The 27763-nt window shown below is 36.2% G+C and overlaps 1 long non-coding RNA gene across 2 annotated transcripts; it reads left to right on the top strand.

Annotated features, from left to right (window-relative positions):
- The first annotated feature begins 8620 nt into the window (after positions 1 to 8620).
- LOC114267444 (uncharacterized) lies at positions 8621 to 26178 on the top strand. 2 transcript variants are annotated; one of them, XR_003630943.2, is made up of 4 exons: positions 8621 to 8696; positions 9327 to 9467; positions 11402 to 11520; positions 25826 to 26178. It is a non-coding gene; the product is annotated as an uncharacterized LOC114267444 (long non-coding RNA). The 2 variants fall into 2 exon arrangements; XR_003630942.2 differs by having other exon boundaries at positions 8652 to 8876.
- The last annotated feature ends 1585 nt before the right edge of the window (positions 26179 to 27763 follow it).

The following is a 27763-nucleotide window of genomic DNA, read 5'->3' as shown; positions in this document are numbered from 1 at the left end:
GTGAAGATCTTTATAAAAAAAATATTTAGCACCCAAAAAAGTAAAAATGTTACATGTCCTAACAAATTTTTTTTTTATAAAAATAATTAGCTCTTAAAAAAAGTTTATAAAAGTTAAAAGATTGAATGACCAAAAAATAAAAACCTATCTGATGGTCAAACAAATATAAAAAAGGCTTTAGGACATGCAATTTTTGGTTGTCATTTTCCATCCATGAATTGTGAAACTTAATAGTAATAATAATAATAATAATAACACTGATCCAGTAACCTGTCATTTCAAATAAGGAACATTATCGGGCTGGCAGAGCTGTAAGAAATTGTGCCTAAATCCGCTCTGGCTAAGCTTAAACAAACATTGACTACGGTAACTAATTTTTTTATGTTGAAATTTTTTTAGTCTAATTTATTTAATTTTTTTTGGTTTTTATTTTTAATTTTTTTTAAATTTTTGTGATAGAAAAAGTGTAATAATTATAGTTTAGGTATGATAATTTATTTTATTAATTTATATAATCTATTTTGTCTTTTTTATACTTTTTAAACCCTAAATATTTAGCAAACGATGACTTAATAAATGTTTTTGATGCGGCCCACGTACTTAGCCCAATGAGTGGAGGCTAATTCTTATATTTTTATTTTTGCTTTTTCTTTTTTCTTTTTTCTTTTTTCTTTTTTCTTTTTTTTTTTTATGTTGGATTCGTGTAGGTATGACTGAACATTCTACTTGCATCTAAAAAATTATTCAGTATATTTAATTTTTTAATATTTATTATTAAATTATTTAGAATTATAATTTACTCTCAATAAATTCTATCTTTTTTCACAAATTACTTTTTAAAATAAAATTATATTTGTGATACATTAAAATAATAAACAAATTAAAAATTACACCACTTCACAAAATTCTCTTAAAAATACTTACTTTATCCAGCGGTCTATGAGATGGAACTTTCAAAGAGCCTTCTTTTACTAACATTCCTTAATGATGTTTTAAAAGGCACTTTTTTAGGTGTGTCTAGCATATCATATATAAGGCATCTATACTTTTTATTTTTTGTACTTATACTTTTTATATTTTGAATTATGTCAAATTTTGTTAAAACTTATACATTAGTGACCTACTAAGCAAGTCATTTTACATGTAAACTAATAAAATAATATATTATCTGACTAAAGGTGTAAGTTTTACAAAAAGACGTAAATAATTTCACAATAAAGTATAAGTTTTCACAAAAGGTCTAAGTAATTTCAGAAAAAGGCGTAAGTAATTTCAAGAAAACTTACACCTTTTGTGAACATTTATGCTGTTAGGTTTTATTCTTGGCAATTCCGTTTGACAAAACTCCTTTTAGTTGTATTTATTTTCGCGCTTTTTATTTCAGTGAGGCTATGAGTGTTTAGATGCGAATTCAACCCGAATTGTGCCTTTCAGAGAATTTTGTGATGATAAAACTTTCAAGATTGCCATTTCGCTGATTATGACGGGGATCGAGCTGCCCGGTCAATTTGCGAGGGTCCAGAGGGCAGCGCCCCTTGGCGGGTCCGGGGCAGCGCCACGGCGGGGTCGAGGGGCAGCGCCCCCGAAGCAAAATGCAAAAATGCATTCCAAGTTGCCTGTCCCTCGAGCGGACTTTATCCCGCTCAAGCGGAGAATCCCTGGTTCTAGAAGTTTTGGTCGCCTGTAAAAGTACTGAGCTGTGTGATTTCGCGCTCGAGCGGGTTCTCTAGCGCTCGAGCGGACCTTTGTTATATCACGCACATATTTTGCTGAAGCCGCTCGAGCGGGTTGTTGGGTGCTCGAGCGGAGATCGCGGGACAGATTCTATAAATTCGCGTGTTGAGTCAGATTTTAGGATTACTACTCCAAATCTTCTTTTTGGATTCTAGGGTTTATATCTGGGGATACTTTGTGAGTTTTCTTTGATGTTTTGATTAAGTATTCAACTCATGTTTTAAAGAGTATACATCAAAGGTTTGTTTGTTCTACAAAAGAGAGAGTTGTTCTTCGGTGGATTCTGAAGAATTCGAGCCTGAAGCTTTCGTGGATTCTGAGGTGGCTCATCGTAAAAACAATTCCGAGGTGAAGACGGGTTGGAAGAGGCACATAGAGGTTGGTTCAATTAGGCGTGGATTCGCTAGGTAATTGAGAGTATACCTATGTAATTCCGTTAAATCTTTTTAGTGGATTGTTTTGTGGCGGTTGCCCGTGATTTTTTAATCACAGTTGGAGGTGCCCAATTGTGGTTTTTCCACGTTAAAATTGTTGTGTTGATTTGTCTTGATTGTTTGATTGGGATGCTATATACTGCTTAAAATTGTTACATAATCACAAATCAATATCTAGGGGGGATTTCTAGATTTTTCATACACTTTTTGTGAAATCTTACGTCTTTTGTGGACACTTACGCCTTTTGTGAAAACTTGTGCTTTTTTGTAAAATTACTTACACCTTTTATGAACACTTACCCATTTTGTGAAATTAATCACAACTTTTGTACTTTTGTTAAAACTTACACCTTTTGTGAAAAAAACTTACACCTTTTTTTTAAAACTTACACCTTTTGTGAACACTTACACCTTTTGTGAAATCATACACCTTTTTGTGAAAAAACTTACACGTTTTCTGAAAACTTAAGGTGTAAGTTTTTTTACAAAAATGTGTAGCTTTTAATAAAAGGTGTAAATTTTATGAAAGAAATTATTTCACAAACGGTATAAGTTTTTTTTACAAAAGGTGTGTAACAAAAGGTGTAAATTCCAAGAAAATGTGCGAATTTTATGAAAAAAAGTATTTCACAAAATATGTAACTTTTGACAAAATGTGTAATTATTTTCACGAAAAGGTGTAAGTCTTCACAAAAGGTGTATATTTTCATAAAAGGTATAAATTTTAAGAAAGAAAGTATTTCACAAAAAGTGTAACATTACAAAAAATGTGTAAGTTTTTTCAGAAAATGTATAAGGAATTTCACAAAAGGTGTAAGTTTTGTTTTTACAAAAGATGTAAGTTCCAACAAAATGTGTAAATTTTATGAAAAAAGTATTTTACAAAATGTGTAACTTTTGACAAAAGGTATAAGTATTTTTACAAAAGGTGTAAGTTTTAGCAAAATGTGTAAATTTTATGAAAGAAAATTTTTCGCAAAAGATGTAAGTTTTTTCACAAAAGGTGTAAGTAATTTCATTAAAGGTGTAAGTTTTGTTTTCACAAAAAGTGTAAGTTCCAACAAAAGGTATAAATTTTATGAAAAAAAGTATTTCATAAAATGTGTAACTTTTGACAAAAGGTGTAAGTATTTTCACAAAAATGTGTAAGTTTTCATAAAAGGTGTAAGTTTTAACAAAAAAGTGTAAATTTTATGAAAGAAATTATTTCACAAAAGGTGTAACTTTTCAGAAAAGGTGTATATTTTTTTACAAAATGTGTAAGTAATTTCACAAAAGGTGTAAGTTCCAACAAAATGTGTAAATTTTATGAAAAAAGTAATTGACAAAAAGTATAAGTATTTTCACGAAAAGATGTAAGTTTTTCACAAAAGGTATAAGTTTTAACAAAATGTGTAAATTTTATAAAAAAATTTTTTTTTCACAAAAGGTATAACGTTTCAGAAAAAGGTATAAGTTTTTCACAAAAAGGTGTAAGGAAGTTCACAAAAAGTGTAAGTTTTGTTTTCACAAAAGGTGTAAATTTCAACAAAATGTGTAAATTTTATGAAAAAAATATTTCATAAAAGGTGTAACTTTTGACAAAAGATGTACGTATTTTCACAAAAAGGTGTAAGTTTTCACAAAAGGTGTTAGTTTTAACAAAAGGTGTAAGTTTTATAAAAGAAATTATTTCACAAAAGGTGTATGTTTTTTCCTAATAGGTGTAAGTTTTGTTTTCACAAAAGGTACAAGTTCCCATAAAAGGTGTAAATTTTATGAAATTTTTTTTCACAAAAGGTGTAAGTATTTTTACCAAAGGTGTAAGTTTTAACAAAAAGTGTAAATTTTATGAAAGAAATTTTCTTATAAAAGGTGTAATGTTTTAGAAAAGATGTAAGTTATTTCACAAAAGGTGTTTCACAAAAGATGTAAGTTCCAACAAAAGGTGTAAATTTTATGAAAAAAAATATTTCACAAAAGGAGTAAGTATTTTTACGAAAAGGTGTAAGTTTTCACAAAAGGTTAACAAAATATGTAAATTTTATGAAAGAAAATTTTTCACAAAAGGTGTAACTTTTCAGAAATGTGTACGTTTTTTCACAAAATGTGTGAGTAATTTCGCAAAAGGTGTAAGTTTTAAGAAAAAAGTATTTTACAAATGGTGTAACTTTTGACAAAATGTATAATTATTTTCACGAAAAGGTGTAAATTTTTACAAAATGTGTAAATTTTAACAAAAAGTGTTAATTTTATGAAAGAAAAATTTTCACAAAAGGTGTAACGTTTCAGAAAATGTGTAAGTGTTTTTCACAAAAGGTGTAAGTTTTGTTTTCACAAAAGATGTAAGTTCCAACAAAATGTGTAAATTTTATGAAATAAAGTATTTCACAAAAGGTGTAACTTTTGACAAAAGGTGTAAGTATTCTTATGAAAAGGCGTAAGTTTTTACAAAAGGTGTAAGTTTTAACAAAATGTGTAAATTTTATGAAATTTTTTTTCACAAAAGGTGTAATGTTTCAGAAAAGGTGTAAGTAATTTTACTAAATGTGAAGTTTTGTTTTCACAAAAGGTGTAAGTTTTAACAAAATGTGTAAATTTTCTGAAAGAAAGTATTTAACAAAATGTGTAACTTTTGACAAAAGATATAAGTACTTTCACAAAAAGGTGTACGTTTTCACAAATGGTGTAAGTTTTAACAAAATGTATAAATTTTATGAAAAAAATTATTTCACAAAAGGTGAAACTTTTCAGAAAATGTGTATGTTTTTTCACAAAAAGTATAAGTAATTTCACAAAATGTGTAAGTTCCAACAAAATGTGTAAATTATGAAAGAAAATATTTCACAAAAAGTGTAAGTATTTCATGAAAAGGTGTAAATTTTCACAAAATGTGTAAGTTTATCAAAAGGTGTAATTTTACAGAAAATGAGTACGTTTTTTTTCACAAAAGGTGTAAGTAATTTTACAAAATGTGTAAATTTCAACAAAATATGTAAATTTTATGAAAGAAAATATTTTACAAAATGTGTAAATTTTCACAAAAGGTGTAAGTAATTTCACAAATTACACTTTTGGTGACCAAAAGGAATTTACTCGCCAAAAGTTACATTTTTGGTGACTAAAATATTTATTAGTTGACGTTGATTCAATGTTTAGCTACTATATTATTTTAGTTGATATATATTATTTATTGGCGACTAAAAAATGAATTTAGTTGCTACATATGATATTAATAAACGACAAAAAATTTTAGTTAGCGTAAATCTAAATTTTAGACTACTAATTTTTATTTTAGTCGTCGTATACAATTATTTGCCAACAAAAGGAAGATAAGTCGCCAAATAAATAACAGGCTTATTTTTCCATTACTCTTTGCTGACTAAATAATTTGGTTAGCAAATATAAACTTTTGGTTACTAAAAAAAATTTAGTTGTTGTATGTTCAATTTTTGCCGACAACAAAAAAAATTAATCGCTAAATTTTACTTTTAGCTACAAAAGATTAGTTATTATTGATTAATATTTACCGACAAAAAATAGTTTAGTCGCTAAAGGTTGAAAAATTTATTAACACCATCGTCCCTCTTCTCCGTTTCACACCAACACTTTCTCTGTTCTCTCTCACACACACAGAGAACAGTCACCAACAAACCTCACCCCCACTCATCACCCAACCGTCACTGGCCACTGTTGTTCATTGCCGTCGCTCGCCATCGTTGCACATCGCCACCGCCACTGCCACCGCCACTAATCACCATCGCCGCTGCTGCAAATCACAGGTTTTTTTTTTTTTTTTCTCTTTGTCGATCTTGGCCTCTCTCTGTCGATCTCTGTTTCTTCTTTGTCGATCTCGGTCTCTCTCTCTCTGTCGATCCTTGTCCATCTCGGTCTCTTTGTCTCTGTCGATCTTAGGCTCTCTCTCTCTCTCTCTCTCTCTCTCTCTCTCTCTCTCTCTCTCTCCCTTCCTCTATATTAAAAACAGGTTCTTTTTTACATTGAAATACTTGGTTGGATTTGGACTTGGACTGGTTATTCCAAGCCCTCCCAAATGCTTCTTCTCTCTCTGGAATTTTAGAGAGAAAAACACTAAGCCCTTCCAAATGACTCTTCTCTCTCACATTGCCATTATTTGAACAACACAAATACAGTTTGATTCGATTTTAGGAGCTCTTTGCAATTTTCGTTCCTCTCTCTCTACCCGAAACCATCAATAGATCTGGACTTGGGTACCTTCTTGGCTTCAATTCGATCAGGTTTGATAGCTTCTTCTCTCTTTTAGATCTGGGTTTGCTTCAATTCTGAATTGTGGTGATTGATGGATTGTTTTAGATCTGGGTTTGATTTGTTCTCGGGTTTTTGGATCTCAAATGTGTTGTTTTAACATAGATTGAGCTCCGAATCTATCTGAATTAGGGTTTTATGTTGTTAGATTAGCTATATTAATCATTTCTGTGATCATTTTCATTCATTGATCGTCTCATTTTTTTGTTTGATATGTTAATATGGGAATTAGATTTGTTAATCCCTTGAATACAATCTTTTGTAGTTTTGAACTTCTGATTGTTTCAATTTTTAATATAGTTCCTAGATGTTGGTTTTGCCTTTGTAGATTTCTAAATGCAATATGTTTCTTTATTCCATTTCATTGGATTTTGATAGGCTGGAATAGGTTGCTTTATACTGGAAAGATTAAATTTTTGCATACCATTTTTCAAAGTTTGCTAGTTGCTACTAGTTGTGTGAATTTAGTTGCAAATTCAGAATTTTTGTAGTGAAACAAGAGGTGGTGATCTTCCTTGCTACATCTCACTATATATTTGATTGTGATCCCTTTCAGAATATCTATTACTACATCCATTAAACCACTAACTAATGTAGATATGTAACCATAAATCAAAAGTCCACAAGTCATTGAATTAAAAAAAAATAAATAAATAAAAATAAAAATAAAAATTAGTACATCAAACCATTTGGTCCTAGTGAGTTTTTGGATTTGTAGCCTTTCGGATATTTAAGAATTCAATTACTTAGCCATCGGTGTAGTTGAGCATTAAGAACTTGATAACTCTTCAATCTATCTACCTAAACTGAGCTTCATGTTACATGAAGGTGCAACTTGGAAGTGATTCTGTTTTAAAGGTACAGTTATGCTAGTCCAATTATGAATTGAGAGCAAGATGCATGAGTATAGCTGTTTTAAAATTGAACTTCAGAATGAAACGATGAGCAACGAGCAACTATTCTTTAAAATTTAGGATTGATGAACCTTTTCCCCCTTTTTCTTTCAATGTGGAAAACAACTTTGGTCTCTCTATTTGTTATTGAACTTAAAAGTGCCATTATATGGTTGTGATTGTTATAAGCTTGTGCTCTTTTGGTCTCTTTGTTAGAGTTTGAATAAGTAAACCATGTGTTAATATGCTTTGCCCTTGTGTTTGGAGGGTGTGGTCTGAACATGTCTATTGATCACTGCTTGGGTGTATTTTTTATTTGTTTCCTTATCCTGTATCCATGATTTGGGGTTGTTAGGATGACGTGAGAGCAACAAGGTGCCAAATAATAATATCCCTGAAAAAGTGTAACAAATCCCACTGAGAGAAATAATTAATGTTCCTCTTGACTACATATTGATATTCTACAAATAATATTGCCTTATATTGGATTAACTTAAATAATTAAAGAAATGATGCCAGATTCTATAAAGTCTATGCAATGTTTGCAACTAAATGTTGTTAATCAAGAAACCATCTTCAATGCATCTTTACTATAAAGTATAATTTTCAAATACATATAGTCAAATGAAACAAACTAATAGGCATCAATTAGCACTCCAAGCTTAAATAGGTCACAAGAAACATCTCGTTTTATACCGTGATAGTTCTTGATACACCAGGTTTTTTTCTAGCTAATAACTTTTGATATTTCTAGCTAAAATGAAAAAATATGGTGGCAGGTGTGAGCAACAGCATCAAAATTAGGGGTGTGCGTGGTGCGGTTCGGGCGATTTAAGAGTAAAATTATAAATCGAATGGCGGATTGGCGGATTAGCAGATTGACAATTTGCAGTTTGGGCGGTTTTTGGTAGATTGGCAAATTGAAGAATATTCTAACTAATTATCATACATTTGCATAATATATAATACTAATTTGTATAATATTTTTTAGATATATAACACAATGTAATTTTAAATAATATGTTTCATATATATAACCAATAATTTATAATAAATTTTATATCTTAAATCTCTCTCACACTCATTTTTACATTGATATTTCATTGGAGGTTAAAAAATATATATGTATTAACTATAGCGGAGCGGAGCGGTTCGGTTCGGTTGGCGGATTATAAAATTTAAAATTTAAATCACAGTTAACGGTTAGAATGATACAGATAGATGTGAATCGATGCGATTTTAGTGGATTGGACGGTATTTTAAACCTCCCTAATCAGAATACCAACAGCATGAAAATAGAATACCAAAGCAGCATCAGCTAGGGGTCACACCATAATACCTAAGCAGAGCACTCCTTTTCAACTTCCTTCAGGTGGGTTTTCTTCATTTTCAATTATAATTTGGTCTACATATAGTATCTATGTATGGATCAATTCAAATATACAGTGAAATATAACCCATGGTCTTGGTTGTTCTGGTCAATTCGAATATAATTTGGTCTACACCGTTCCTCACCACCGTCGCTCACCACCGCCACCGCCACAAATCACAGGTTTTTCTCTCTCACTCTCTCTCTCTCTCTGTCGCTCTCGGTCTCTCTCTTTCTCTGTCGATATTGGTCTTTCTCTATTGATCTCGGTCTCTGTCGCTGTCGGTCTCTCTCCCTCTCTATCGATCTTAGTCTCTCTCACTCTCTCTCGCTGTCGGTCTCTCTCCCTCTCTATCCATCTCGGTCTATCTCTCTCTGTCGCTGTCAGTCTCTCTCCCTCTCTATCGATCTCGATCTATCTCTCTCTGTCGCTATCGGTCTCTCTCCCTCTTTGTCGATCTTGTCCTCTCTCTCTCTCTCTCTCTCTCTCCCCCTTCCAAATTGAAGACAGTTTTATTCCTAACTCATTTTTTTCTTTGTTTGAGTTATGTTGTTGATGTTATGTTATAGTTTGCCTCTAGCATTGCAGTCCATTATCCAATCATTTCTTTGTTTGCATATTTGCAAAAGCAGGTTTACATTTTGTCTTGAAGATAAAAGGAGATCCAAATTGTAAATTTTGTTTCCTAAAGAGCACAGTTAGATGGAGGACTGGGGCAATATTTAATGGCTTTATTTTTGCAACATTTCAGTTTCCAAGCTTGATGGAGTATTGTATGTCTTTTTAATTCTATAACATAGTAACATTTTACTAGTTGAAATTAAAGTTCTGATTTATAAAACTATTTATCCCAAAAAAAAAGAAGTTTTGATTTATAGAACTCCAATTCAATTTTGGTTGAATTGATTTGCGTTTATATAAATTTGGGAGGATGGTGTGCAAAACTAGGAAATTGAATGGGTGTTCAAAAAGGTTAGGACTCCAAGTGCTTGGCTTAACCATGTTATTCATTGATTATGGCCTCGTTTACAAATATCATAATATCCTTCCATGTTAGTTTATATTTTTCATTTTTAGTTTTATTCATAATATGTGTTATTTTGTAATCAAACTATGTTGCTTGAGGATTATTTCTTTTATTACTTTGGTTATGATAGATGATACTTTCTAAGCGAAACTATTTTAAGTTGATGTGTGAGTTAATTTGCCCAATAATCTTATAATTATAAAGCATTAAGTTGAAAGCACATGGGTTGAGGGCTTAAGGTATGAAAAAGTCCTATTCACAACTGCCCACTAACTCATAATTGTAGAGCATTAGGTGAAACACGTGGGTGAAGGGCTGGAGGTATGAAAAATTCCTGTTCACAACTACCCAGTAATCTCATAATTGTAGAGCATTAGGTCCAAAGAACATAGGTCGAGGGCTTTAGGTATGGAAAATTCCTGCTCACAACTGCCTAATAATCTCATAATTGTAGAGCATTAAGTCCAAAACACATGGCTTGAGGTGTGAAAAATTCCTGTTTACTTGTGATTTCAAGAAAGATATGCAACTGATCGAGTGGATGATTGAAGAACAAAAAGTGTAGCAGACCTCTAAGGGTCACGTCTTTTTCATTCTTTTGAGGCTTTTCTTTTGTTGACTATTTTAATTCAATATATGCTTTCTTGTGCCATGAAACTAGCTTATGCAAATTAGATGCATCTAATGTTCTACAAGATTTACCTATACGTGAGTTGCAAGTGAAATTGGTTATTGTTTTCTGAGTGCATATCATGCCAATGTGGATAGATTATTGTTCTTTGAATTTCTTTCACTATATTTTACTGGTGTAGATTCACAAATTCAACTGTCTTAAGGCTAGGTGATCTCTTGTTGAAATTTTTTATTTAGGACAATTGAAATTTATTGTTGTGGATATTATTGTAATTTAATTTTCAAAGAATAGAGTTTTACAAAATTCATAAAATCTGAAGAACAGACCGCAATTTTAGGAATGTGATTGTGAAAGAAATCATTATCAGTCATTACACTACCTATTATTGCTCTTTGTACATTTTGCATATAATGGCACAACACCTCATATCCACAGAAAATTAAATGTTAAATAAAGTAAAACCTTAACTAGTTTATGTACTTACCTTACTATATAATACAAGAACTGACAATTCCATTTGTGGATTCCTGGGTGAATGAAGAGACTTGATCCTTAGGATTTAGATGGAGGGAAATGAATAGGTGGTAGTGATTTTGTAATTTGTAAAATGAATTTAAATATGTTGCAGTCTTTGTTTTATTTATTTTTGTAGGAAGCATGAATAGACCTTTGGGTTTGCAAAAAATTGGTTTTGAGCCCTCTAAAATATGTCTATCCCAGTTTTAAAATAAGCCAGTGACGTAAATAGCTAGTGTGCTCTGCATTGGATGTTAGTTGATACTAGATATAAACCTACACGTATGGGGCACTCAGAGCCTGAACATTCACAACGAAGCAAGGTTTAAAAATTTGGTTGATGTTGATGATATTTTGTGGAACCTTGATGCAGGAACATGATTTTTGGCATCTTGCCTTCAAGATTTTAGTTGTTCCAAAAAAATGTTGTGACCTTTATTATTATTATTATTATTATTATTTTATCTTAATTGTTCTTGTGGAAGAACGAGAAAACTAATGATTTTGGGAATTATTTGTGATTGTTATAGAGGACGAGCCAATTCTACCTCCTCTAAAAAAGAAGTAACCGAAGAATAGATGGGATGACAAAGATGTGGATGAAAATGATGTGAAGGATTCCTGGGAGGATGAAAAAGAAACTGCTCTGGTAATGTTGATAACATGTTTTATTTTATTTTATTTTATTGGTTTATTAAAATATTGATAACATTCTTTGTTCTATTACATTTGGAGATGAGTTATCATAGCTGGTAAAGATGTGTAGATAATGTAGCCATACCTAAAACATGTAATTTTGTAGTATGTGTTAAATGACTGAACTTCATTTTTAGCCATTCCAATGTAGTTGTGTGCTCATTAGATTAATCTTCCGTCCTAAATATGTGGCAATATGTGATGGCGAGCATGGAAAGAAGAAAAAGGGAAAATCTGAAATTTCACATAAAGCATGTTTAAGAGATTATGAATTGAAGTTTGGAATAATTTTGAGTCTTTATTTGAATTTGTTCTAATTATAGTAGGTTTTAGTAGTAAGGGTATTAATAATATTATGGTAATTTCAATATTTGTTGGACATGAGTTGTAGGGTTCGCCTATGGGTTTTTATTTTGGGATAAGTTATTAAATGGGTTATTATATAGAGGTTTTATTATGTCTAAAATAGTCTTAGTGGTAAACAAATGTCAAAGTTTCCTATTTTGAATTTGTGTCATGGTTGGATTAGAATTAGAAGTCATCAAAGTTTTTTTATCATAGTTGAAATAGAATTGGAAGTCATAATCATAACTAGTCTAGAATATTTGCAGTTACTAAATATTCTCAGTTTCTAAGTTTGACTCATAGTCATTACAGAAATAGGAGAGTCTTTACCCGTCAAATATGTGTAATCTCAATGACTCAATTCAGTATTTTTTTTTTATTTACCAAACTAGCCATACAGGCATAATGATCAAGTTCTGGATCATGTACGCACCTGTTTGCTAATCACTGGACCAAGGTCTGCATCTGGTTCTATTCTAACACTTACTTTAAGTGCTTTAGGACACTCCACTAGCTTATCTTCCCTAAGAAGGTTTTAACAAATTGTTATATTAGTATAACAAAGGTATCTCATAACTGTTATAAAACTAAATAAGCACCGTTACACATTCAGCCATTTAAAACTGATAAATCCTTTTTAAAATATGTTAGGGAAGAGGAACCCTTTATGTAGCATGAATAGCAAGACTAAGAAACTTAAATCTCATATTATCACTGTCCTTTATTGAAACTTTCTATTGAGAAGACAAGGTCCTTTGGCTTGATTGTAGGTTTCTGTGGAGAATGTCAGGTCCTTGTAGTTATGAAGAGTTATCATCATAGCAATGCCCCTCACATCCAGTTAAAGGTGCACTGAAGTGCAACAGACTGAAATTGTCTGTGCCTCATTATTTAATTCAAATCTGTTAGAACTGGAATTTTTATACTTGGTGACGCCACTAATGCTCTAGAATTTTTAGACATCCTACAACTTGAATGTACAAGTACAACTTTACTGGGGAAAGCTTTAGTAAGCCTAAACACTTTCTCTCACAATGTTTAATTAGAACAGAAGCTCCTTGTTAGTTTGAGAAGCTACCTATTAGGTTTTTAGAGTAAAAAATATGCTATATGTTAAAAGGCTACAATATTATAATAAGGTTTTTTAAAAAAAGGAAGGTGTTGCTTCAGATATTTACCAGATCTCTAATAAGTAATAAAATGGAGCTGTTTAATGCATCTGGAAATGGAGATCAAGATAGTCTTCTAGGAGAGCAGCAATAGGTAAGTGGCACTTGTAATGTGACTAAAATCACATGCTGTAACATTTGGAAAAATGACTGCAAAATGGCTAGATCTTGCTGTTGAATAGTTTGATATACATCGTTGTGCCATTTCCTAACAGCTTAAATTTTTGGGACATTAGTAAGTTAACATGGTATCAGAGCTTAATTTTGGGAGACGTCTTGGGTCCCCATTTGCATTCTTTCTTCTCTCGCTTGCATTGAAAACTCTCTATGTTTGTTTATTTACATCCCCATATGCAAGAAAGATGGGGTTGAATGTAAGAAAGGCTATTAAATAGCTTGATATACATTGTTAGACCTATTTCCTAACAATTTTAAGTTTTGGGACAATTCGTAACCTAAGGCAGAATCAGAGACGCAGCAAGTTCCATGCAGTCCACTACTGGATTTGCCATTTTCATGTTGTGTGTGTGTGTCAGCATGTAAATGGATTGGAGTGTAACTATGATCACTATTTTGTTAATACCCAGCTCTAAGCTCTCCAGTAATTGTTATCGTGGGTGTTGATTTTTGACCACACAACTAAATAGGGAAACTCAGCAAAAGAGCATCGGCAGAATAGATTAAGCTCGAACAACCTACTACAGAAAGATAAGAATCTGGCGGTGGTTCGTCCACCCGGGGGCACTCCAACGATCAAGTCAGTAATCAATTATCTCTCAAAGATCACAAATAGTGCTTAACGCACTGGACAGAACATAAAAAACGTACCTTAGACCCACGAGGTGCTTTACTTTTATAACCAGCACTAACCTGATTCTTGTATAAGGCTAGTTTCAATGGACTTTGGCTCAATGCTCATCTTGGATTCCCAGCTAGATAGAGATAAACCCCCTAAGAGCTCTATCTTTATCCAGACTGAGGTCCTCCCCTATTCTAGGACTCTTGTCCTCTACCTGAATACCCCAAATTCCGATATCTCCGTAGATAACCTCAGTTTAGCCGAGAGCACCTCGGCATCATGACCACGCCACGTGGCACCTCGGCTGACACTTCGGCGTCACCTTGGTCACGTGTTGTCATTCACAAAATATGTCCCCACAACTGCCGCTTAGGTTCTGTTACCTCGACATCTTGAGGTGATAGAACCTACATCATTTGCCTACATAGCACATTGGCTAATACTTACTCTATCATTTATGACTGAGATCATCACCCATCGACTTTAAATGACCAAGACTCTGCAGTCTACTTTATCAATGACCAAGAACCAAGAACCAAGTTCTTCAAGTTCCTTAACCGAGATCGCTCCCTTAGTCGGGGTTTTTGTTTCATAATCAAGAACTCCAAGAGTTTTATCTGCGCATGAGCTGTCACGCACAGTTTACTTAACTGTTTTCTCCACGCGTCACTTCCTCATTGGTTTGTACCTGACACGCGCTATCAGGTCGCATTGCTTCTGCACACGCCGCTTGACAGACACATCGTCCAAGGCAGATCATTATGGTTTGCTGCATTTTCACAATTTTAACAAAACGTCTCCCTCTCTCTCTGTTCTCCATCTCTTCACTTTTGAGTATTCAATTTACAACCAATTTTCTCTATCTAACGTTTCTCTCCCAAATCCTCCATTTTCGTGCTTTGAAGCTCCTGCAATTACTTCAGTCATCTCCTCTGGTGAGCATTTCGTCATCTGCTTCTAATTATTCACGTCGTCTGACTCCAGCGATCTTCATTCTGGCGTCTCTTTCTTTGGCTCCAATCGGTAAGTCCTCGATTCCTTTTCGTTCCTTTGTTCATTCTTTCAAATAACTTGTACTGTTCTTAGCCATATGATTTTAATTGTGTTTGTTCAATTGTCTCACACGTTGCCATTGAATCTATTTTCTATTTTTCATCTTATGAGTTATTTCTGGCTTCTTGAATCTTCATCTGTGTTGTGAATTTCAGCATTTAAGGTATCAAACATGCTTGTTTATGACTTTGTGCTTATTCAATCTGTCTCTATGTCTATATACACACATACGCATTGTTCATATACTTGATACTTTAGTAGTTTATCACTGCTCTTGACTTTTGCACATCTGCACACACTTACTCAGTGTTCTTGAAAAATGTTACTTTCTTAACTCTGAATCATTTTTTTTTTGTTTTGACTTGTTTCCAGATTGTTGCCCTTGATTCTTGTTTCCGTATAGTCTTAGGTTTGGGGTTTGATAGAAATCACATTCCTTAGAAAAATTGAAACAAATCTGTGATATCCCTGTTTCGTAATATGTTAATTGGTCCTTTATATGAGTATGATTATGTGTTTAATATGATTTTGAGTGTCATTATGTGAAAATATGTGGTTTTGAATTTCTATCTGTTCACTGTAGGAATATCTATTTGATTATCTGCTTTGGAAATTAAATTGAAGGCCTTATTGGCCACAGAACTCGAAATTGATTGCGCCATTGTGATTAGCGTAATTTTTAGAGCCTACGGTGAAATTTAATTGAAAATTGATTTGGATCAAAATAATTAGATTTAGAACGACTAATTAAGTGCTCAATTATTTGATATTAAAATAATGTGACTTAGTGGGGCTTTATAAGGGCCTTATTATATTTAATTCCTTCTCTTTAAAATCATTTGGCTGATATCAACTCTAAGAGAGGGAAGAGAGGGTCGGCTAGAGAGGGAAAGAGGAAGGATTGCATGTTTTGGCTCAAGGTTTGTGAGTTTGGGAAGTTAAACTCAAGAGTCAACTAGAAATTGAGAAGATTAAGGCTCCTAGGTGAGTAATCAACCCTTGACTCATGGATTTTTTTTTGTAATTTGTAAATTCAAGTTTGATTAATGGCCAAGAACATGAGTTAGTTTGACTATAAGGAAATTGAGTTGGTTTTGTTGAATTTGAAGTCTTAAAACACATGCATGTAAGAAATTACCATGAATTTCCATATTTGAGCACAATGTGTATGATCCATGTTGAAATTTTGGTTTAAGACCATGTACTTGATCATCTCTTCACCAATTAAGTTGAGGATATTGTGTATATTTTACATGCAAGTGCAAATCATGGGAGTTTGAGTCTTGCATGTTTGAATCTAATGTATGGGTGATGAGTTTGAGTTAATTTGAGACATTCATGTGTTTGATTCATGAAATTGAGCTTTATTGGGTTGTAATTTGGTGTTTATATCATGTTAGAATATGTATATGTGAAGTTTGAGCCAAAATCATGCATTTGGAACCTTTAAACATCAAATTGAAGCTCAAGAACATGTTCTGGATTTTCCAGAATTTTGATGTCCGCTCGAGCGGGGAAACCGCCGCTCGAGCGTGAAATTCGTGTTCCCAGTATTTTTTGCAGACATGGTTTCCGCTCGAGCAGGGAGCCATGTAGAGAGGCCTTCCGCTCGAGCGCCAGAGTTCACAATTGAGCGTAATTTTGATGCATTCAGTACTTTTGCAGGCCTCAAGGGTCTACTTGAGCGGGGAAGTCCACGCTCGAGCGGGGACCCTGCTTTCTGAAATTTTGAAAAGACATCTTGTGTTTAGTTTTCTATTCTCTTTCATTTCTAAGTACTCTTAGGTATGCATTGAGCATTGTAATTGAGTTAAAGAGATAAGAATGAAGCCTAAAGAGGAAAATGTGAATTTAGAACGGATCGAATTGTTTGTGACCCTTTTGTGTTCATGGAATGTGTAGGGTCGAGCTCTAGGGCAAACCAACCAACCGATCACTGTGAGTAATATCGATATTTTGAAGTTGTCATTTGTCCAATTGCTTATCTCCTTATAAGCCTTATAAGTTTGTTAGTTTGAATTACGGACAAATGTTTGATATGAATAAATAAATGGGCCAGAGGCCAGTTTGACATGAATGAAAGTTGAATGGGCCAAAGGTCAGTTTGACATGAAAATTAAATGGGCCAAAGGCCAGTTTGACATGAAAATCTGAATGGACCAAAGGCCAGTTTGACAAATGGAAGATAAATAGGCCAAAGGCCAGTATGTTTGGAACCATAGTCACTTGACTTAAATTGTGTATATATATATATATGTTAAATAGAAATATGAATTGGGCCCAAGGCCGTTTGAAGCATGTTGTTCTACGTACCGTTCGTATAACTCTTTTATTTGATATTATTCACTGGGCTATCGCTCACGCTCATTCATGTGTTTGTAGGTGAGCCAAGAGAAGTCCAAACCCAGCCCCAGTGAAGTATGTGTAGAACAACAAAGGTTTTGAAGAATCAGCCCTTGTGTCTCACGCCCGAGACTCGTCTTCGCCTTTTGTCATTTTGTTTTATGTTGTCATGTTGGCGAAGTCTTTGAACATGTCTGTATATAGTTTTCATGGGTTGACTTAGTTTTGGATGATCCTGTATGTACAGAACTTTATGGTACTGTACTTCTGTTGTGAGTTATTAATGTACATATGTGTGGTTTGTTATGATGTGCCATGTAAGCACAGCTCTATGGACAAAGTTTTAAATTACTTCCATTTGGCCCCCGTTAACTCTATTAAAATACATTTGGTTTGGTTTGAAGCCGTAGGTAATCTCATGATTACTGGCTGGTTATGTCCTTAACCCACGGGGGCGGGTTCGGGTCATGACAAAATCCCTCTTAGATCTTCAAAAACCCTTGCCCTGGTCCCAGCTTAGGTTTTAGCCGAGGTCTTTGAACTCATATAACCACTCTTTTCTGAAATTTTGCCCCAGTCTTCACTAGCCGACATCGTGGGTATGTTCAGGTGGAGAGTAAATACTCTAGGAAAAACAGAGTATTTTCGTCAAGAGTTCTCCATCCCAGCCGATGTTCAACGCAGGTTGGCTGGGGAAGAGGACTCTATCATGCCTGATGGGGATTCCATGCCTTTCCCAATAGTGGCCTTTATAGAGTGTGGACTTCGGTTCCCTCTAAACATTCTCTTTAGGGAGGTCCTTCATTACTATAAGCTCAACCCTATGCAGCTAGCTATTAACTCGTATAGGGTTATCAACAACATAATTGAACTAGCACACCGAGAAAAAGCTAGGATTACTTTAGCCAATATCCAATTCTGCCATACCATGTGTGGCCTTAAGTTTGAAAAAGGCTACATATACTACCTCAAGCTCAGATCCACCACCTTTAAACTAATAGTCGACCTCCCAGGCTCCAACAAAGGTGCTGGAGATGATTACTTCATCGTCTTGGGCAACTAGGAGTTTTCACCTGATGACCACCTCTATCCTCTGAGCCGAACAGTTTTTAAAGAGGGTAATGGTAAGACTTAGTCATTGGTACTGAAATTCCATTTTGGTTAAGGCTTGCTAGTTTATTCATCTCTTATAATGTTTGTTTTTTGTTCTCTGCAGTTCTTCCTCAGTCGGCGAAGGGATTTCGACAATCATTTGTTCCCAGCCGAGATCTAAAGAAGCTGTTAGATCTCCCTGTGCAGAAGTGCAAGGCGCCTCTTCTACTGAACTACATACCAACATACAAGTCGGCCTTACCTGACATTCCACGCTAAAGTAAGACCCTTTATTCTACCACAACTCCACCAACAACTTCATTTCCAAGGCCAGATCAGGCCTCTACCTCTGACCTAGCTGAGCAACTATCTACTTCTGCTCCTCAACTTATTCCTCCGTCCCCGCGCCAACACCAACGCCGACGCCGAGCTCTAATCTCTGCCCTTGCCGGCAGAACTCGCAGCCGCAAACGCCAATATTCTGAGGCATCGGCTTACGACCCAGCCAATCCTCTAACCGCCCTTTCAGCAATACACTTTGGCACCAAAGTAACAGTTGCTTCCACTGCCGATGAAATGGGCTGTAAACCAGCCATCGTTGAGGATCTCCTTGCCAGTATCCCCAGGGTTATGACGGTGCAATCCTCGTTCTCTCCTTCCCAATCAAAGCCAAAGTTGAAAAAAGTAAACAAGGCCAAGGCTAAGGCCATAGTGACTCAGATTGATTCTAAGGACACTGTGCTGATCTCGAAATTGGCCGAGGTAGAGAAAAGCCAAACGGCCGCCGAGAAGAGGCCAACCGAGGCCGATGCATCAGATTCCCAACCACCCAAAAGGTCGAGGTCTGACCATCCTGAGGGTAGCCGCAGCTTCCTTCACAATATGACCTGGGCTCCCGAGGTCATGGTGGATGACAGACCCCTGATAGCTGGCAACAACGCTATGAATCTTGAAGTCGGTAAGCCTTGTCAATGGCTATTCTTTTACTAGAAAATATGAATCGTATGGCTGAATTGAATGAATATGAAAACTTCAGCCTTATGATGCAACACTCAGTCTTGGTAAGCCTCCTTACTTACTCTTTTACAGTCTTTCTTATACTTAGTCAAATTTCACTAATCTGTTTTACTTCTTGCAGGCTATCCAGTATGCTCATTGATATGCGATCAAGACTGAGATGACAAGGAAGGAGTTGGCAAATAAGACTAAGGAAGCTGCCAAACTCCTCACCTCACTCAATCATGCCGAAGCCAACAATCGAGCTTTACTGGATCAAGCCAAGGCTTTCAAAGTTACTCAGGATTTGGCGGAGGAAAAAGCTAAAATGGCTGATGCTGAAGCCAAGGTTGCCAAAGCCAGTCTTGAGGTTGCCAAGACCAAGGCAGCTGACTTAGAGGCTAAGCTTTAAGAGGCCCTTGACTCCAAGGAAATCGAGGTCAAGGCGGCCAATGAAAAGGCTTACGAAGAAGGGCAGGCCGCCGTCCGTGACCAGTACAAATAGCAAGTTAACCTAGCTTGCAACCGAGGTTATTACCTTGGTTGGACGACGACACTTAAAAGTTATCTATTCTAATGGATTTCGTCCCTAAGAAACATCACTATTGCATCCATCTAACTTGAACCCATCTCCATACACATTGCTTCATATGCTGTGATTAGTGGTTCCACACTTGGGCCTGACAAATAATCAACCATTATTGTCCTTGCCTTCCTTAATTTCATTGCACTAGCCAGGTTAGCTAAGGCATCGGCATGGCTGTTGTCATCTCGGCTAACCTGTTGTAGTCGGCAATCTTGAAACAAGGCTAGTAGTCTAACAACTTCTTTGACATAGGCTATCATTCTTTAATCTCGGGCTACATGCTCGTCTGTTGCCTGGTTCACAATAAGTTAGGAGTCATAGAAGACTACTACCTCGTCGGCTTCCATTGCTGCTTCTATTTTCAACCCTGCAATTAGTGCCTTATATTCTGCTTCATTGTTTGAGGCTTTGAACCCCAAATGGATAGACTGTTCCAGCATTTGCCCATTTGGTGATACCAACACTACTCCTGCCCTCGCTCCTTAACGGTTTAAACTTCCATAAACAAACAGGCGGAATGAGTCGTCAATGTAAATATCATAGGGTTTGGATTTTTCTTCTTTCTTCTGTTCTGCTGTGGGGTTTTTCATTCCCAACTGGGTCTCCTCTTGTTCCCCTGGACACCCAAGCGGCGGCTCACCGGAACCCGACGTGGGATGGCACCAGGTGTGAACTCGGCCACAAAATCGGCCATAACCTGGCCTTTAATTACCATTCTGGGTTTAAACTCTAAATCATACTGGCCCAATACCACTGCCCATTTAGCTACCCTGCCTATTAGATCTCCTTGTTGTAGCATGGACTTCAAGTGGTGTTCAGTCAACACCACAATCTTGTGGGCTTGGAAGTAATGATTCAATTTTTTTGAAGCCATCACCAAGGCTAGTATTAACTTTTCCAGGGGTAAGTACTTGGTCTCTGTGCCTGCTAGGGTTTTACTCACACAGTATACTGCCATTTGTTCTCTCTTCCCTTCTCTGATTACGACTGCACTCACTACATGCTCTGAAACGGCCAAGCATAAGAATAGCTCCTCTCCAGGTACTAGATTTGACAAAACTAGAGCTGTTGTCAGGTACTTCTTCAAGTCGACCAAGGCGACTTCGCACTTCTATGTCCATAAAAAATCTGTGGCCTTCTTTAATAAACTGAAAAATGGTTTTCATTTATTTGAATTTCTGCTTATAAACCTATTGAAGGTTACGGCCCTCCTATTAGCATCTGCACTTGTTTTGCCGACATTAGGCTTTTTAAGTCCAGGATAGCCTTGATTTGATCTGGGCTTGCCTCAGTGTCCCTTCTGGTAACCAAGTATCCCAGGAACTTACCAGACTCAACTCCAAATGCACATTTTGAAGCATTGAGTCGGAGCCGATATGTTATAAGGATATCAAAAACTACCTTTAAGTCTGCCAGGTGATTCTCAGGTTCTTTGGTCTTCACAACCATGTCATCAATATATACTTTCACTGTTTTGCCAATCAGATGTTTGAACATCTTGGTCACCAACCTCTGATAGGTTGCTCCTGTATTTTTCAACCTGAAAGGCATCACTTTGTAACAATACAGCCCTTTTGAGATGATAAATGCAGTCTTCTCCTCATCAGGGGGTACATTGCTATCTAATGGTACCCCCTGTAAGCATCCAAGAAGCTCATCCTTCCATGCCTTGAAGTGGCATCCATTAATTGATCGATCTTGGGGAGTGGGAAACTGTCTTTGGGATAAGCCTTATTTAGGCTAGTGAAGTTCACGCTGACCCTCCACTTCTCATTCTTATTTTTCACAACAACTGTGTTTGATAACCAAGTGGGATAATTTACCTCATGAATGGCTCTAGCCTCCAACAATTTGTCCACTTCTTCTTCGACTGCCTCTACATGGACCAACGTTTGCCTCCTTGCTCGCTAAATGACAGATTTAGCCAATCCGTCTACATTTAGTCTGTGGCATATGACCTCGGGGTTAATGTCAGGTATCTCGTAAGGCGTCCAAGCAAACACCTCTATGTTTGCTCACAAGAATGACTCTAATTCTTTCTTCTTCTCCTCGGCCAAACTTAAGCCGAGAAGGAAGAAGTGCTCTTCATTCCCTTGTTGGACCAGGATCTTCTTTAAGGCTTCCTCACTTTTGTCGGCCGGCTCTTTGCCGATATCATCCAAGACCTCTATGTCCCTATCCTCAATCTCTACTGTTTCTGCTTCTCGTACGTTGCAGGTAGATTTCATGGCTGCCATGGAGTAATTCTTTGCCTGCACTTGATCCCCTCTAACCTCCTCAATTCTATGCTTTGTTGGGAACTGCAACAGCTGGTGCAGTATTTAGGGAACAACCCTTATTGCATGTAACCATAGCCTTCCCAGTCAATTAATGTGAACTCTATGCTTACTTTCTTAGTGCCTACCTACACCTCCAAATTTATTGCTCCCAAAGGCCATGTCGGCATTCCATTGAACCCGACCATTGGGCTATTAGATTGCTCCAAATCATCTCGATGAAGGCCGAGCTCCTTGTAATATCTGATATACATGATGTCACAAGAACTGCCTTGGTCAATTAGAATGCACCTTACCTGGCATTCTCCAATCTTGAGGGATACCACCAGAGTATCGTTGTGTGGATCCTACACCATGTCTAGGTCGGCTTCTGTAAAGGACACCATTGGTCCCTGGTACTCATCTGTTCTAGGCCTCTTTTGTTGGACTTGATACACATGTTGTAGTTGTTTCACCCTCTAAGTCTCCCCACGTACCTCATTCTCATTAACCCTCGAGTGAATCACATTGATCACTCGAGGTCTGTCTAGTTATGGTGCTGGTGGAGGTGGTGCTACCGGTGCTTGGGGTAGCCTTGCCTGTTCTTCCCTCGTTCGGGCTTCATCTACTAGGTCCCTTAAGTGACCTTGTCTGACCAGATCTTCCAAATGCGCCTTCAAGGCTTTACAACCCTGCGTTAGGTGTCCATCTTCATTATGATAGGCACAATGCGTCCTAAGGCTTCTTCCCATAAATTTGCCAAGAATCTTCTCTGGTGCTCTATAATACGGCTGGTTCCTAATCCTTTCTAGGACTTTATAAACTGGGATCCGGAACACTGTGGTGACTGCTTGTGCAGCCTTCAATCTTGTTTATTGTTTATTAAAATTTGTATTACCTCGACCTCGCTTCGGCGAGCTGTTACTCTTCTCTTGTTTTGACACCTTTGTTCTTGGCGTATCCTCTTCCGCTCTCCCATACTTCTCGATCCTGGCCATGAGCTCCTCCATACTCTTCGACAGAGTCTTTGCCAGTGATTTTCGAAGCATACAATCATTTTTCAGGCCATTCTTAAAAGATACGACCGCTAACTCCTGATTGCACCCTGGTATTCGGTTGAACACCTCATAATACCTTTTGGAATAAGCCCTAAGGCTCTCACCTTCGTTGATTTTCAAAGCCATCAAGGAGTCTACCCTCAACAGCTGCAGTTTGTTTGTAACAAACTTGGCCATAAACATCTTGGCCAGGCCTTTCCAACTTTTCACAGTTTGTTTCGGCAACTAGTGAAACCAATCTGATGTGATTTCCCCAAAGGATGAGGGGAACACCTTGCAAAGCAACGGTTCGTTCCCGGTATACAGTGCCATTGAGTTCAAATGTAAGTCGACGTAAAAGTTCTGATCAGACTTATCGTTATATATCTAGAATCTAGGCATATGAAACCTTTTCGGGGCCTAAAACCTATCCAGTTCTACAGAGAACAACGTCCTTGGCTTGACGGGGGATGTGACCTCAGCATTCTACCTCTTCCTTTGGTAGTAGTCCCTTAGATCCTCCATAGTCTGACCAGGAGCTCGGTTGTCAACGGATTTCAACCTTTTTGGTGCATTGTTCCCGGTGTCGTTATGAGTCCTCTCGGACTTCTCTTCATTCATTGTGTCAAAATAAAGTTCATTCTCCTTAACATGCCGATGTTCCTCCACGTAAGTTCCCTTGGTTCGAGGCATTCTCTGAGACTCTCATCTCATTGATTCTGCTCGCTCGACGTCCCGTGAAGGCTGATGTGAGTGTTCTTTCACCTTGTCATGCTGAGGGACTGCTAGGATTACTTTCTGCCTCCCTTTCTGGGCATCGTTCTTGGCTGCTGGAATCGGCGTGTCCTCCAATGGGAGCAGTGGCCGTATGACGTTGTTATGCATCATGAAGTTGACAACCGATTGTAGGTCGGCCAACTTGTTTACCATTTCCTTCATCTCGCCGTCCCTCCTCAAGCATTTATCTTTCCATACCTAAAGGTCTCTTTCATTGTAATACCCGCCTTGACATGCTTTCTTCAGTGTATCTCCCTCTTGGTCGACGTCTTTTTTCCCAAGATTCTGATCCTGAGGTCCTTCATTACAGTTCTCCTCCTTCACATTAGGATCAGCGCTCTTGCCACTACTACCAGGGATGTCGTCCCCGACTTTCTCTTTCTGCCCGTCGTTGGCCATCTATTCTCCCTACGTTCCCATAGACGGCACCAAATTGTGGGTGTTGACTTTTGACCACACAACTAAACAAGGAAACTCAGCAAGAGAGCACCGGCAGAATATATTAAGCCCGAACAACCTGCCACAGAAAGATAAGAATCCGACTGTGGTTCGTCCACCCGAAGGCACTTCGACGATCAAGTTAGTAATCAATTATCTCTCAAAGATCACAAATAGTGCTTAAGTCACTGGACAGAACTGAAAAAGCATACCTTAGACCCACGAGGTGCCTTACTTTTATAACCAGCACTAACCTGATCCCTGTAGAAGCCTAGATTCAATTGACTTTGGCTTAATGCTCATCTTAGACTCCCAACTAGATAAAGATAAACCCCCTAAGAGCTCTATCTTTATCCAGATTGAGGTCCTCCTTTATTCTAAGACTCTTGTCCTCTATCTGAATACTCCAAATTTCGATATCTCCGCAGATAACCTCGACCTAGCCAAGAGAACCTCGGCGTCATGACCACGCCATGTGGCACCTCGGCTGACACTTCGGCGTCACCTTGGCTACGTGTTGTCATTCACAAAATATGTCCCCACAGTTACCTTAATATAGATAAAAGGGATCAACCTTTTGTAGTCTCATAGCTAAATTGCAACATAGTGCCAGGGTCCACATTGCAGACGGCAAATGCAGATTCAGATGGCCATCCAGATAAATAGAGAGGAAATGCTTGCAAAATATGCTGATTTGGTAGCAGGTGGTAGCGGTTCTATTTTATGGCTAAGTGACATTTTAGAGGCTTCCTTAACAACTCAAATATCTGGGAAACCAAATTGTGAGCAACTGGATGTTCATAGATATGCTAAAAGTTTAAAAAGGGTTATTATTGTCAATGAAGGTGCAGGAGATGCTGTAGGGTTACTAGGTAAGTGTAAAAATGTGGTTTGATACTTATTTGTCATTAAATGTTTGCATATCTTCTTGTATTTGAGGACGCATTGTGACAATCGCTATGTCTGTGCATCTATGCCTGACTAATTGTAAGAAAAAAAGAAAATAAAGAAATATTTGAGCACATATTTTGTAACTTGTATATATATATCATTTTATTAGATGTCTATGGCATAGTCGTACACGCATTGCAAAATATGTGGCTTGATATTACCGGTCAATTTTGTTTTTTGTTTGTTTAAGGGGCCCATTAGTTGGTTAAAACTTGGGTTTGTTATGTGCAATTATTACTTGTTGCTTGAAATATGCGTGCGAGTTTTACATATTTTTCTTTTATATAAATTCAAGTATGCAAAACTAATGATTTATTTGAAAATATTAATTATATTTGAGTTTTATATGTTTTTGTTTTTGTAATTTTAAATATGCCAATATTTAGTCAATACTAATGATTAATTTTATTTGTACAGATGGTTTTTGGCATGGAATTGTGGATACGATTTTTTTTGACAAGTACGAAAGAAATTGTTTTTAGTCTACAAATTAGTATTGTTCGTACACATTAGTTTTATGGCGTGGTACAGCTTAGCTTTTGACGTGGTACAGATAAATTTTTGATGCGGTACGAATTACTTTTTGATGTGGTACACATTACTTTTTAGGCATGGTACAGATTACCTTTTGGCGTGGTACAAATTAGTTTTTGATAGTACAGATTAACTTTTGGATATTAATTTTGTTTAATCCTCTGTTATGTATGGAATTGTATTTTTTGAGGTTGGATTATACTTGGTTTATATGGAATTTCTATTGTATTTATATGGAATTTCTATTGCATTTATACACAAGCATCAATATACACCATTATAACCTCACAATCGCTACAATTATCACCAATATTGTTGCTACCATCATCACTGTCACCACCACCACCACCATTATCAAGCCACCATTGCTGTTATCACCATCTTCATTATCATTGTCTTCGTTACCATAAAACATACCATCATTTCACTACCAGCATCATAGATTCCATTATCATTGTCACTACCTCTCCACCACCACCTCAACTACTACAATCATTCACCTCCATAATCATTACCACCATTACCAATGATTTTTAAAATTTTGGGCTCTCAAAAATCCAAACTAAAAGTAAATTATTTTAGGGTAAATTACACTTTGCACCCCTGCACTTTACATCAAATCTCACTTTAGTCCCTACATATCAAATTGTGACACATAACCCCCTGCACTTTTGATCAAGTGTCACTTTAGCCTTTCTGTTAGCCTCATTGTTAACAGAGGTTAGTCACATGAAAAATAAGTGAGGATAAATTACACTTTGCACCCCTTCACTTTACACAAAATCTCACTTTAGTTCCTATACATCAAAATTGTGACACTTAGCTCCCTAAAGGATAATTTTTATTAGTCTCACTATTAACAGAAGGGCTAATGTGACACTTGATCAAAATTATAGGGGGTTTAAGTGTCACAATTTGATGTATAGGGACTAAAGTGAGATTTTGTATAAAGTACAGGGGTGCAAAGTGTAATTTACCCATTATTCTATTAGTCGGGCACATGGATACGTGGTATTCCTGATCTATTAGATAATTTATGCAAACAGTAGTAATTTTTAATTAATTTGTTGTCTAATTAATTCTAAAATATTAAATTACCAAAATTTTAATATATTTTAATTGAAACTTGATAATAATAATTATTTTATTGTCTTCAACTAGCGAAATTTCATTCTCTTCAAATAGTGAAATTTAGCCTTAATATTTAGGTAAAATTTAACTATTAGCAAAGTCAAATTTATAGTAAATGAGTAAAAATTAAAAAATTAAACGCCAAAGACGAACTAATAAGTAAATGTTTAGGGGAAATTTAACAATTAACATCATAACCACATCTAATTTGACATTTCACTTTACACGTAGTTTATCCATCTAATCTAATTAGATATGTGGCGTGATTAATGATTTGAATATTATCAAATTGGTCATTCCATCTAATGGCGATGTAGCGCAACCATGTCAACACCATTATTCTCGCAACTTATAGTTCATGTACTAGTATATTTATTGAAGGGTTTAATTGTATCATTTTCGAGAGGAGTAAATTGATACTTCGTGATAGCTTTAGAGCATCCGCATCAGCCTCTCTACAACGGCTTTGAAGCTATTGTAAAGAGCAAAAGCTGTGAATATCAGTTCCATCAGACTCTCTATAGCCTTTATTTATTTTGACTTTACTACAATGCCTCACCTGATTTGTTGAGACACTGTTCATACAATAATCTATTTTTTATTATATTTTATGGAGCAAAGTGTGGACTCGACTTTCTTTGCGCGCCCCCTTTCGGAGAGGGCTACTACAGTTCGGACTTCTGTCACGGT

The sequence above is a fragment of the Camellia sinensis genome, chromosome 5, assembly GCF_055761805.1.
Source record: "Camellia sinensis isolate YWXY chromosome 5, ASM5576180v1, whole genome shotgun sequence".
Classification (NCBI taxonomy): Eukaryota; Viridiplantae; Streptophyta; class Magnoliopsida; order Ericales; family Theaceae; genus Camellia; species Camellia sinensis.
The sequence above is the reverse complement of the archived record's forward strand: the minus strand, read 5'-3'. Positions and strand labels throughout refer to the sequence as shown.